Below are 12,783 nucleotides of genomic sequence, written 5' to 3'. Positions count from 1 at the left end.
GACAGCTCTGCCACACACTTGCTGTGGGACCTCTGACAAGTTAACCTCTCTGTTCTTTAGGTTTTTCATTTCTAACTGGGAATAATAAGTCTTATCTTTCTGAATGTTTAAATGAAATAATGAAACACTGCATAAGAATTTTCACCACGTATAGTGTTGGCACCCTGCAGGCATTCCATAAGTGTCATCCCTTTTCTTATTATAATGACTTCTATGCCACTTCAAAGGTGTGTGGAAGAGATCACAAAGGCTTTTCATATATTCTCTATGGAACCTGTTATTTGAATACCTAAAAAGTTTCCTAAGGCTAGATGTTAAATGCAGAGGAGAATAGACTGTTAAGTTCATGTACTTAAAAGAAGAAACAGTGTAAGACCCTAGTGATTTTCTTGTCCAAAAGTAATAAATATTAGGGTTCTTCAAGCCTGCACAAAGGGCCTCATTTTAGTCGTACTTTGTAAACTTCTTGGATAAAGATCCAAAAAGGTTAATATATTTTTAGTTAGTCTGCTAATCAGACTATCTCATTTAGCTACAGGCCAAAGAACTATGTAAAAGAAGGAGAAAAATCTACTCAATTCAGTATTCCTACTACCAGTAAGGAGTAAAACTAAAATGATATCATAAAACCTAATCACCACCTGCTGGTTTAACTATTTCTCAAACTGATTATATTTTTGGTTCATTTAAAAGGCTTTAGGAATCAAGTTTCAGCTTCCATATACAGGGTCTTTCTATAGAAAAATAATAGAATTTGAGCTTTTGAGAGTAGTAAAGTGTTTTAGACATCATTTACACTGACAAGAATGTGAAGATTCAGCATAAATGTACAGAAATTGCTACTGGTCCCCAGAATTAGTCACCCTGGGCTATGGAATCAGAAGTAGCAGGAATGATATCTGAACTTAAAGAAAGTAGTAAAGTACAAATGGGTGAAAACAGTAAATATATAAGAGTAATTACTTGAACCCTAGACTCCAGTTATTAGTTTCCGACACTTTCACAGTGCTTGGCTCACATCACCCTTCATCCATCAAAATACAGACATGGTATACCCACGTAGTGCAAGCATTAGCCACAAGGTTCAGGCCACAAATAAGCTAAGATACATATCCTACCCATTCTTGGCATTTATGATCTAGTTGGTAAATAATTACAATACTTAATAAGTGCTATGTACAAAAATGGTAGGGGAACACTAAATTTCCTGGAAGAGCCAGAGAGGGAGACTTAAGAATAAAGAGATATTTGACTGAAGTTTGAAAGAATAAGTAAGATTTCACAGGCTTGACAGAAGGAGAAAAGTACTCAGGGCAGAAGTGGCATGAAGAAAGCCAGAGAGGAGTACAAGGACTCAGAGGTATGGGGAACATGAGTGTGAAGGGTGGGAATGGCAGAAAATGGTATAATTAAGATAAATTGGGGCCACTTACTCAGGGAAGAGTTTTCTGACACCCCCTCAATTAAAATTATACCCCATGTAATACTTTCTGAAATCACTTTTACTTCAAGCACTTGAAATGCCTGCTTTATCAAACAGCCACTGGCATAGTTTCTAGCACAGAGTAGGTGATCAATAAATACTTCCTGAATGTTGAGGGTTGTTGGAAAGTAAATATGCCAGGTACAAACAGAAAAACTCAGTTTTTTCCTTCCTATGTAGGGAAAAACTGGTTCTTCCCTACTACTTCTCTCCTGTGAGTCTCTTTTATTACTCACACAGAATACTTCACTTCCAACACTTCCAGTCACCAAATATGTGGAATTCCCCCCCCCCCCGCAAGCAAGTCTCCATTGCCAGCTGGATGTCCTACAATTCAACTCAGTTCTGCTGGCACTATCTACCTGGAGATAGCATTAGATCTCACAGATAAGGGCTCAGTCCCACAAGTCTGCACCCCCACTTCAGAGACTAGTTGCAAGCTCAGGTTATCAACTGTACTTCTGACCAACTGGCTACAGATTGGAGATTCCTGTGACCTCTTCAGGTTCAATTATTTGCTAGATTAGCTTACAGAACTCAGGGAAATACTTACATTTACCATTTTATTAAAGGATATGATAAATGATACAGATGAAGAGCCAGATGAAGAAATACATAGGGTGAGGTCTAGAAGGGTCCTGAGTGCAGGAGCTTCTGTTCCCATGGAGTTGAAATACGTCACCTTCCAGTCTGGGTGTGTTCGATAATCTGGAAGCTCTCTGAACCCTCTACTACTAGGGTCTTATGGAGGCTTCCTCAGGTAAGCATGATCAATTAACTCCATTTCCAACTTCTCTCCTCTCTCTGGAAGGTAGGGGTGGGAGCTAAAAATTCTAAGCTTCTAATCATGACTTGGTCTTTCTGGGGACCAGTCCCCATCCAGGAGCCATTAGAACAAAAGATGCTCCTAGTGTTCTTATCACTTAGGAATCCACAAGGGTTTTAAGAGCTCTGTGTTAGGAATTGGGAGGCAGAGACCAATATATATATATATATATAATATTTTTCTTTTCTATTATTTCACACCAGGCCAAGAATTTTGAACTTCATCCTAAAGGTAATGGGGAACCACTGCAGGATTTTAAGCATAGAAATGACATGATAAAATTAAGCAGTTGGGGTTCCAAGAGGGTTACCATGGAAGCAATGTGGAAAATGAGCTGAAAGAGAAGCTGGGAGACCAGTGTAGAGGGAGCTGTTGCAATGATCAAGGCAAGAGATGATGGGAAGCTGATAACACAGCCCTGTAGATATATTAAAACTTGCCAGGAGAAGCAGAATTCTGAGGACTTTCAATCAACTAGCTCTGGGCTGTGAGGGAAGAAGGCAGGGATCCCAGGATAAATTTGAGATTTCTAGGTTGGGCACTGAGACTGTGTTGCCATTTTCAAAAACAGGGAATACACAACATGAAATCACAGACTTGGAGAGAGGCCTATTGGGGTAGATGGAAGCAGGTATAGGAAGCAGGAATATATAGATATCTTGGTCAGAATGAGCTCTGGATTTGGGGAGTTGGTTTATGGTGCTGAAAGGCATGGGCATGGTTGGGATCAAGAAAGGCATAACATTCCAATTCTACTCTGCCCTAGAGTACAATGTCCTTTTGAAAGTAAACCTTTAATTAAAGTATAACATATAGTCAGAAAGGCATAAAATCTTAAGCATACAGTTTTTCACAAAGCAAGAACAGCCATGTAACTCTCCCACTCAGATCAAGAAGTAGAATGTTAGAAGAATCTTTGTAAGGCATTTACTGCCACAATTATGCTGGTGGCTTAGAGACGTAGAATCTTCACCTCTTAACAATAAGCCCTCTTTAATAGAATTTGCTGTAGAGAAGGATAGGGGTGATCTGAATAATCACTTGCTACAGCTGTTCCAAATGTCTAAGAGATCAGATTCTAATACCCTACATTTTCTGCTATTTTGATTTTCTCAAGAAATCAGTCAAAAATAAATTCCTCCAAAGTCACCTCACAACAGATGGATTCCTTAAGGAACAAAAATCCAACTAAAAGCCAAATGATTCCAGAGAAAGACCCTAAAGCTTATCACAGTCATGTGGCATGGGCCCAGTATACAGTGTCCAGCACAGATGGTAGGACCCAGGGTCACATCTGCACTCACCATTGCTGGCAAAGCAAAGGGCTAGACAGGAGCTGCTACAGATGGAAAGACATAGGTACAGGCAGGTGTGGAAGGTGCCAGTGCCAGGTGGTAGGAGCCAATGATTAACATCATTGAGAGGCTCCCCTGTTTACTGCATGCTGCCAGGCTGCACTGCTCACAGAAAATGGCCACAAAATAGAGGCTAAAGGTAGGGTGAGTGCCAAAGTGGCAGTACCCCCAGCAGGTAGTAACACCTAAGTCTGGGAAAACAAAGTTGTGTTCAGAAATCAATGTTCTTCAAAGTTATGGCTCAAGTGTTCCTTTCTGAAGTCCTAACAGAAGTGTTATCAATGCTCAGGACTGGGCTGCCTAATGGGAAATGCCCCCATGGGGGCTTTTGACTCATAAACCTATTCAGCCTCACTTGTTCATAATCATTTGTATAAAGAAGAAAAAACCTCCAAGCACTAATTAGAAAGATAGAGCTGTTGTGTTTTCTTCCAGATCACCTTATCTTCTTTATTCAGTTCTTGAAGACTCAGCTATTAAAGGAAATTAAGTAATTCATCAAGCCCATTTCAATTACCTGCTGCTGATAACATCAGATTACAATTAGCATCTACAAATGAACCAAGTGCCAACTGCCAAGCTGAAACATAAGCTAATTTACTGCTAGGCTCTGCCTGCTGGAGACAGAACTCCGGGACCTGGCAGCAAGCATCTACTTCATTATTCCAACAACAGTTTTGCAGCCTCTTCTGCAACAGTCCAAAGTGCAGCTCTGACCAAGATTTACTGCCCCGTCTGTTTCTGCTCACATGTTTACAGATGTGCTGTATCTGTAAGCAAATCACAGCTCTTTTTAAATAGCAATGTCTAGACAAGCTGGGTAACAAATCTTGACCTAAGAGAGAGAATAAATATTATTAATATTTATTAGGCACTGATAGGTATGGGCCACAGCACAGGATGTGTATGTCATAACCTTAATGAGGGTCTGAATTATTTTCTGTGAGTCCTCTGGTGTTTGCTCAGAAAAATCTTCTGCTTTGATGCTGTCCATTTCTCATTTCTTTCAAACAGGGAAAGCATATTCTTGTTACTTTCTTTTACATGTCTAGAAAAATCCATTTCAGGCTTTGGGACACATTTCCCCCCCCCATATTTATATCTTCCCTTTTCATGACCCTTAATACGAACTGCTTTGAATGAAAAGCTAGGATGTGTGGTTTGGCTTCCTATGTTATGGACATTATTAAACTTTGACAATCTGTATAGTCTCATCTATGCTTTTCAAGTAGAAGAGCTACACATGTTCAATAAATACATGTGTAGATCTCAGAGGGGTCCTGTGGGTTATAGTAGAAGAGAGCACATAGACCTTGGTTTGGGTCTTGCCTCTGCTGCTTATAAACTGTATGAATTTGGGACAAATTCTATGCCCACCACATAGCTTTGTAATGAGGAAAAAATGAAATAATGTATGCACAGTGTCTAGCTCAGTGCTAGTAACCAATAGACAATAGATTCTCTAGGAAAGAAGAAAGGGTTGTTCCATCCTGACAGTGCCAATACTTCTCTAGGAATGCTTGCTGCCTTATACTTTGGCATGAGCAGGGGCCAGTGCTTCAAAGTGGCCTATAAACCCTTCTAGTGGTGCTTCTTCTTTTTCATCTTCCTGTGTATGGTTGGGAGACAGGGAGGAAAGGTAGAAGGATGGGTGGGACAGGAAATCCTAGCATAGCTCCCACTGACTGAAATCTACTACTCTACATTACCAGAGTGTAGCCTCCACTCTGCCTCTTACTCTATATCTTGGGTCACAAATGTTCGTTAATCTCTGAATCCTCATCAGTGAAAAGGAATAATAATAGCTTACTTCATAGGGGTCTTTGAAAAACAAACAAGTACTGTAAAATACAAATATAATGGAATTACATTGCTATACCAAGAATTTCTATGTGAGGTCTCACAGACCCTTTGATACCTTGAGCGGTTATTTTAAACATGAGCCCGTTAAACATATTGTGGATTTACAAAGAAACACCCCCAATTAGTGTAAATCAATTACTATCTACGATTATTATAAACATTTTACCTAGAAAACTATGCCTCTTTCCACCTAAAGAAAACTCAACATGTAAAAACTGAAATATGAAAAACAGGTAAAAGAGAGTGATTGACATTATAAAACTGTTTTTTCTCTTACAAAAGAAATTTATTAAAAGATTTTTTTTTAAGATTCTGAGTTTTACATGTGTTCATAACAATGATTTAATTTATAAAATCTATTTAGGAGTAATATATAATTAAGGTGAAATATGTGTGTGTATCATGTAGAGAATATATAATATTGTTACCTCTTTCCTTAGGAATTCAAAATTTTCTCATTCAGATTTGCAGAATTTAATTTTTTAATATAATTTTTATAAAAGTTATTTAGGTGATATTTCTTAAATCCTAGAATTAGAATAGCTGAGTGTCACCATTTCTGGTACACTGTAAATATGAGGAATTATGTATGTCCACCAGAATTGCTACCAAACTTTTACTCTAACACATGACTCCCAAGATGGTTTGAAGCCATGGGGAAAAGAGGCCAAGCATCATTTTGTGAGATCTTAATGAGTCTTTTATGCTATGGGTCTCCTGAGGCTAACTGGATCAAGTTTTTTTAACCTATCTGATGTTCTCATATGTAAAATTAATTAATGCTCTTGATCTCATAGGCTTATGGAGATAATTAAATATGAAAATAAATATAAACATGTGGCACAGAATAGGTCTCAATATATGCTTGTTAAATGAAAAACCTATAAGCTGCATGAGGGCAGGAACTATGTCAGTTTTATTTATTAAAAGACAGTACAGTGCCTGTCACATACCTAATGTTCAACAAATATTTGGGGAGCAAAAGAATGAATGATTAAGTGAACAAGATGTTAGTCCCATTTCTCTTTCTCAAATAAGTTACTTTGTAAATATAAAATGTCTTTTTTACTTTAAAAGGACGGCTATTTTTTAAAATTTCAATTATTTTCTATAGATGAATTATTAGATATTTGACCCCAGGCCTTGGTGGGAAGCACTTTCCATTTTTTATATTTGACCCAATACTAAGCAGAGCCAATCCCAACACTGTTGTATATGGGAAGTGGCTCCTTTATTTAGAGAGAGGGAGGGAAAAGAGAGGGGGAGAGAGAGAAAGAAAGAGAAAAAGAATTAAAGAAAATGATAGAAAAAATGAGAGGTAAGAAGGGGAGGGAAGATGAGGGGAGAAATGAAACTAGCCATCCTTTTAATTGTCTCCCTTCTCACTTTCCTAATTGCAGTTTATCTCTCTGGCGCCCCAGAGAATGACAAGATTTGTGATGATCAGGGTGATAGGGCTTTGAAGCTATAATCCAGTGACCTATTCTGTAGTCTGAGGTTTGACTCCCAAATGCCTAAATGAGAACCATAAAGAAGGCCACCAAAAACACACACACAAAAAAAAAAAACCACAGAGGCTGCAGCAATACTGAGGCTACTGGGAAATTAGGAAGAGGCAATGCAACTACAGTTGATTTGAGCATAAAAGAAAAAGATGAACATTTTCCAAGCCAAAATTTACATTAACATTTTCACAAGTAAGACATGCTTAGAAAACTGCTAGGCTATTGTTCAAAAGAAATCTAAAGAGTCTAAATTATTTCTAACTTGTTTTACTTAAGAGCAAATAAAAGTTGGATAAATAAATATTAGTATATGCTGACCACCAAAGGACAAAGATTTCTTGTCATTTCTACCTTCTCTCTCTCCGTTTCCGCAGCTTCTATTGTGAAAAAACCTTCACAGTGCCTCAAATTTCATTCTCCTTGGCTTCTCTGATGTAAGTGGCATGCCCTCCACATCCTGAAGCTCTCTTCTCCCTGAGCTCTACTTGGATCCCCTCCATTCTCTGTGATCCTGACTAAGATTCGCTGGCAGGCTTTCCTACCCTATCTCATAAATGTCATTAGGATGATGCCATTTTAATAGTTGTTTCCAGTTCTATTTGTTCATATTACATCGTGAGAGAAATACATAATGGGCATGTACAAAATCAAACTTATCACGCGTTTCCCAAAACTAGTAACTCCTCCCAGCTTTCCTTTCTTTTTCCAAAGGCATCACTATTCTTCCAATCACCTGGACACAATATCTTGCTATAAGCTTTGACTCATTCAATCTAACCATATGAATGTATATTGTGTAAGGGGTTATGCTCAGTGATGCAGAGACTACAGAGGAGAATGTTGTTCATACTTCTAATGATTTTAATCCAGGAGTGGTAACCATAATTTATGGTTGAATATAACAAGTATACGAGTAACCATAATTTATGATTGAATATAAATAAAATAAAAAATATTTAAAGTGTTATTAGGGCCCAAACAAGGTAAGAAACTTTTGTTATCAAGAGAGTAAACAAGCAAAACAGGGACACAGAAGTTCTCAGTGGAAGAAATAGCTTGAGGAAATATATTAAAGAAGAAAGCATGGCCAATGTGATGAGATCATGGAAGATGGAAAAGTGCAGTTTTTGGTAAAGAGCATGTACAGAGGAGTAGTGGAATTAAAGAATGGAAAGGATGTCAGGTTTAAAGGTGAGGACTATGACCATAATGTGGTATGCCATGTGCAGCAATTACTGCCTAGAATATAGCTTTAGGCAGATCAGTCTTACCGTTATGTGGGATGGAGAAAACATGGGAAGGTGGGATGGTTGTGAAGAAAACCCAACTAGCAAGTTAATACAACAGACTGGGCAATTAGGAAGAGGCAATGAAAGAAAAGAACCTTTATGAGAGTATTTATTTGAAAACTCTTAGACTGAGAGTAAACTGGAAAAATAAAAAGGAAGAAATCAATGATGACTTTAGATTTCAAAGTTTGTATGGTATGATAAGCTGAATAATGCCGCCCTCCCTCCCCCAAAAGCCGTCATCCTACTCCCTGGAACCTGTGAAAGTTACTTTACATGGCAAAAAGGATTTAGCAGGTTTGATTAAGTTAAGAATCTTGAGATGAGGAGATCACCCTGGGTTATCAAGTGGGCCTGACAGAACCACAACAGTCTTTATAAGAGGATGAGAGAGAAGTCAGGGCAAAAGAGAAGGCAATGTGACAAGAGAAGCAGAGATTGTAGTGATGCCCTCTCAAGATGGAAGAAGAAGCCACAAGCCAAGGGATACAGGCAGTCATTAGAAGCTGATTCTCCCCTAGAGTCTACAGAAGAAACAGCCCTGCTGATACCTTGGCTTTAGCCTGGTGAAACTGATTTCAGACTCTTGCCCTCCAGAACTGTAAGAGAATAAGGTGAGAGCTGGTTAATATAGATTTAGAAACAGTGCACAGTTGAAGTAGTAATTAAAGGTATGGTGGTGAAAATGATAAAGGAAGATATATACAGAAAAAACAGAAAGAATCAAGGAATAAAACACAGGAACAATCTGTACACACGTGTATATTTACATATATGATTGTACTGCCATGTGTTTATGTACATAGTAAAAAGGTCTGGAAAGATTCTAACCAAATTGTTAATAGTAGTTAACACTGAGGAGTGGGAAAGGGGAAGGTAAAAATGTAAGGGAGTGGCTCTCTTTTTTCTACTATTTACATGTATATAAGAATTTTTTTTTTACAAAAGTACCACTTTTGTAACTTTTAAAAATTGTCCATTTTTAAAAAAAAACACAATGAAGAAGGTACAAAAAGAGCAGCCAAGAAGAAAATTAGGAGAGCATGCTTCACAGAAACTAGAAGAGGAGAGAATTTCAAGAGACAGTAAAGTATGCCAATGCTGCATACTGATTAGGAAAATTTAGAATTGTTGAAAGATCACAAAAGTCAGCATGAGGAGATCACTGTTGATCTTTTTCAGGGAACAAAAGAAGCAAGGCAAATTGCAATGGGTTAAAAATGAATAGGAAGAGTTCTGGTTCCAATAATGGAAGAGTAGCTCCTTTCAATCCAACCCTCCTATAAATAATAACTATGAAGTCTGGTGCAGGGAGAGGGTCACAGGCATGGAGGAGGAATCTATCTAAAGGCAATGAAGCAAAACCACAAGCAGTGAGAAACTGAAGGGAGGCTGGAGCTGACCATTTGAAGAAGGGAATGGCATTGGGTAAGCTTCCCATTTTTGAAATGCCAACGAGCATCTTTTCTTTCCCAAAGGGCAGGCCTCAATATCGTGTGATGAGGCTAACATTCAGGAAGAAACACAGAGTCTTACTGGCTTGAAGAACCAGAGGAAAAATCCCAGAGAGAGCAACAGTGGGGAGCCCTGAATTCTGAGTATAAATTTTAACTGAATCTCGGTCTAACTCTTGAAATATGCATGTGCAAGACAGAATCTAAGCAGCCCAGTTAAAGCTAAAAGACCTGAACAGAGATTTCAACTGCCACCCACCACAGGGAAGACTGAATTTGGAGCCCAAATTCAGTCAACTTAACTGGTAAAACAATAACAAAATCAATAATATTAAGAGAAATATATCAGAATCCAGAATCTCTATAAAGTATCATTCACAGTGTTGGATATAATCCCACATTACTGGATATAGGATATACAAAGAAACAATAAAATGTCACTAATACTCAGTACAAAAGGCAATCAATCAACACACAGCTCAGTGAATATACTGAAAACCACTGAATTATCTACTTTAAATGGGTAATTGTATGCTATGTGAATCACATCTCAAACAAGCTGTTACAAAACCACAGGTAGTCAGAATGGGCTAACTCCAAGAGGACCAGCATAGAATTAGCAGACAAAGTTTTTTGCTTTTTATTTTTTAATCCTCATCCGAGGATATTTTTCCATTGCTTTTCAGAGAGAGTATGTGTGGCGGGGAGAAACATCGATGTGAGAGAGAGAATTCCGCACGCGCCCTGCGATCTGGGCCAGGGAAAATGAGCCTGCGCCTGAGGTACATGCCCTCGGCTGGAATCAAGGCCCGGACCCTTCAGTCCGGGGCCAACACTCCAACCACTGAGCCAAACCAGCTAGGGCAGCAGACAGTTTTAAAAGCTTTTGTTTCCCTGAACTGAGAATGGCTGAAAGCCTTCCTCCCCTTCATTATGCAGGGCATGAAGCAGTCACCACCGAGGGCTGTGTTCTAATGCTTATTCTTTGCTGCTATAATAGGTTTGAAAAGAATAAAATAAAGCAATATCCACACATGAAAAATAAAATAAAATCTTTCATAATAACTAGGCTCAGCTATGTCAAGAAAAATATACATGTAATGAATAAACACATAAATCTTAGCAGTTAAACTAAAATTATCATTAAAAGAAACAACTGTAAATTCTAGAGATAAAAAATACAATATACATCCTACAAATATGTTCTCTGACCACAATGAAATGAAATTAAAATTTGATAACAATAAATCCCCAATATTTTAAAATTAAACAACACTTCTAAATAACATAGGGGTTATAGGGAAATCACAAATTATTTTAGATAATATTTTTAACTTATTGAAGGTAAAAACCTAATACATCAAAAATTATTGGATGTACCTATAGCAGTGTTTAGAGGAAATTTTATATTTTTAAATACTTGTCTTAGAAAGAAGGTCTAGAATCAATGACCTAAGGTTCAACTCTGAGAAACGAGAAAGAGTAAGTAGCAAGAAGGAGATGATAAAAAAGAGACTGGACATAAATGAAACAGAAAATAGACAAGCAATTAAAAAAGTAACAAAAACTCAAGTTTTTAAAAAGCTCAAGAAGATTGATAAATCTCAAGCTAGAATGATCTAGAAAATGATACAAGTGTAAAAAAATACAACCAACCAATAACAGAAATGAAAGAGGGCACATCATTATATATCCTGCAAGCATTAAAAGGAAAATATGGATATTATAAAGAACTTTTTGCCAATAAATTAGATGAACTGAACAAAGTCTTTAGAAAACATAACTAACCCAAACTGATACAAAATGATAAAGAAAATCTGAATAGTCCAATATACACAGCCATCTAAACTCCAGGTTCTAAGCTCTCCAATTTATCCTATGTGCTACTACTTGACTTGTCTTCCTTAAATATCTAGTCTTTCTTCTTAGGCCTACATTTCAAAGCCTTCAGGAGTACCTGTTGGTTAGCATAACCCTTGCCTAGTTTTCAAACTAATCTTTTACCACCCTCTAGCACATTCCTGAGGTCTAATCATGCCACCATCCCTCAGATATGCCAACCTACTGCATCTCATACCTTCTTCCATATTCCTTACCATCAATGCCATTCCATTCCTGGCCAAATCTCACCTATTCTTCAAGATCTACCTGGGTCTAATCACCAAGAAGCTTTTTAGACTATTTCCAGCCCTCATGGTCTCCCTTCTAGGAATTTCATGGCACTACAACATCATTACACTGTCTTGCAGGGAGGCCACTGTTGTCCTATGCATTAGTCTTATTTCCCCAACTAAATTATAAGCTTTTTGAGGGCAAGGTTTCTTTTTTTTTTTTTTTTAACTTCTCTATCCCTTAAGGCAACTATTCCAGGATTTAGCACATGATTCAATAAATGACTGATTCAATAAATACCTGCTCCACTGAATGAATATATAAGGCCAAGATCTTATTTCTATAGTTCTTACAGACTCTCTAGACTCTCATTCTGATCTTAATACCATCGTCAGAGTCAACCCCAGGGATCTTCCAGACTTTTTCTAACAACCATATTCATGAAACATATGGTTACAATAAGCAGAGGTGGGGAGAGGGAGGAGTAGTGCTTAAATTACATAGAGATGAGGCACTTTGGTTTTGTAGGTCACATAAGAGGCTGATTTTACATTCTGCTGCTACTAATCTCTGATAAACCTACACTAATACCAAAAAGGTCACTGTTTCCTTGTCCTCGCCCCACCCTGAGCGTCTCTGTGAACAGAACAAACCACGGGGCGTGGGCACAGGAATGAGTTCAATTTATACTTCCAAACACATCTGTTCCTTCCACTCATTATGAACCAGTATCTGGGTATAGAGGCAAGATAACAATATCTTCCTAAAAAGTAGCCAGTTATCAATATTTATCGTCTCTTACTATATAAATTCACCCAAATGTGTAAGTCTTAACTGTAACCAAGTAGTATTAAAACAGCGACTGCAAATCTTATTTCAATAGATCTTTCAAAACA

The 12,783-nt window shown here is 37.8% G+C and overlaps 1 protein-coding gene across 6 annotated transcripts in view; it reads right to left on the bottom strand.

Moving 5' to 3' along the window:
* Positions 1-12,783, bottom strand: part of TTC28 (tetratricopeptide repeat domain 28) — a 463,914-nt gene that overhangs the window by 134,958 nt on the left and 316,173 nt on the right. The gene's annotated exons all lie outside the window — the stretch shown is intronic.

The sequence above is a fragment of the Miniopterus schreibersii genome (genome assembly GCF_964146895.1).
Source record: "Miniopterus schreibersii genome assembly, chromosome: 20".
NCBI classification, from domain to species: Eukaryota; Metazoa; Chordata; class Mammalia; order Chiroptera; family Miniopteridae; genus Miniopterus; species Miniopterus schreibersii.
This window is presented reverse-complemented; position numbering and strand designations above follow the sequence as displayed.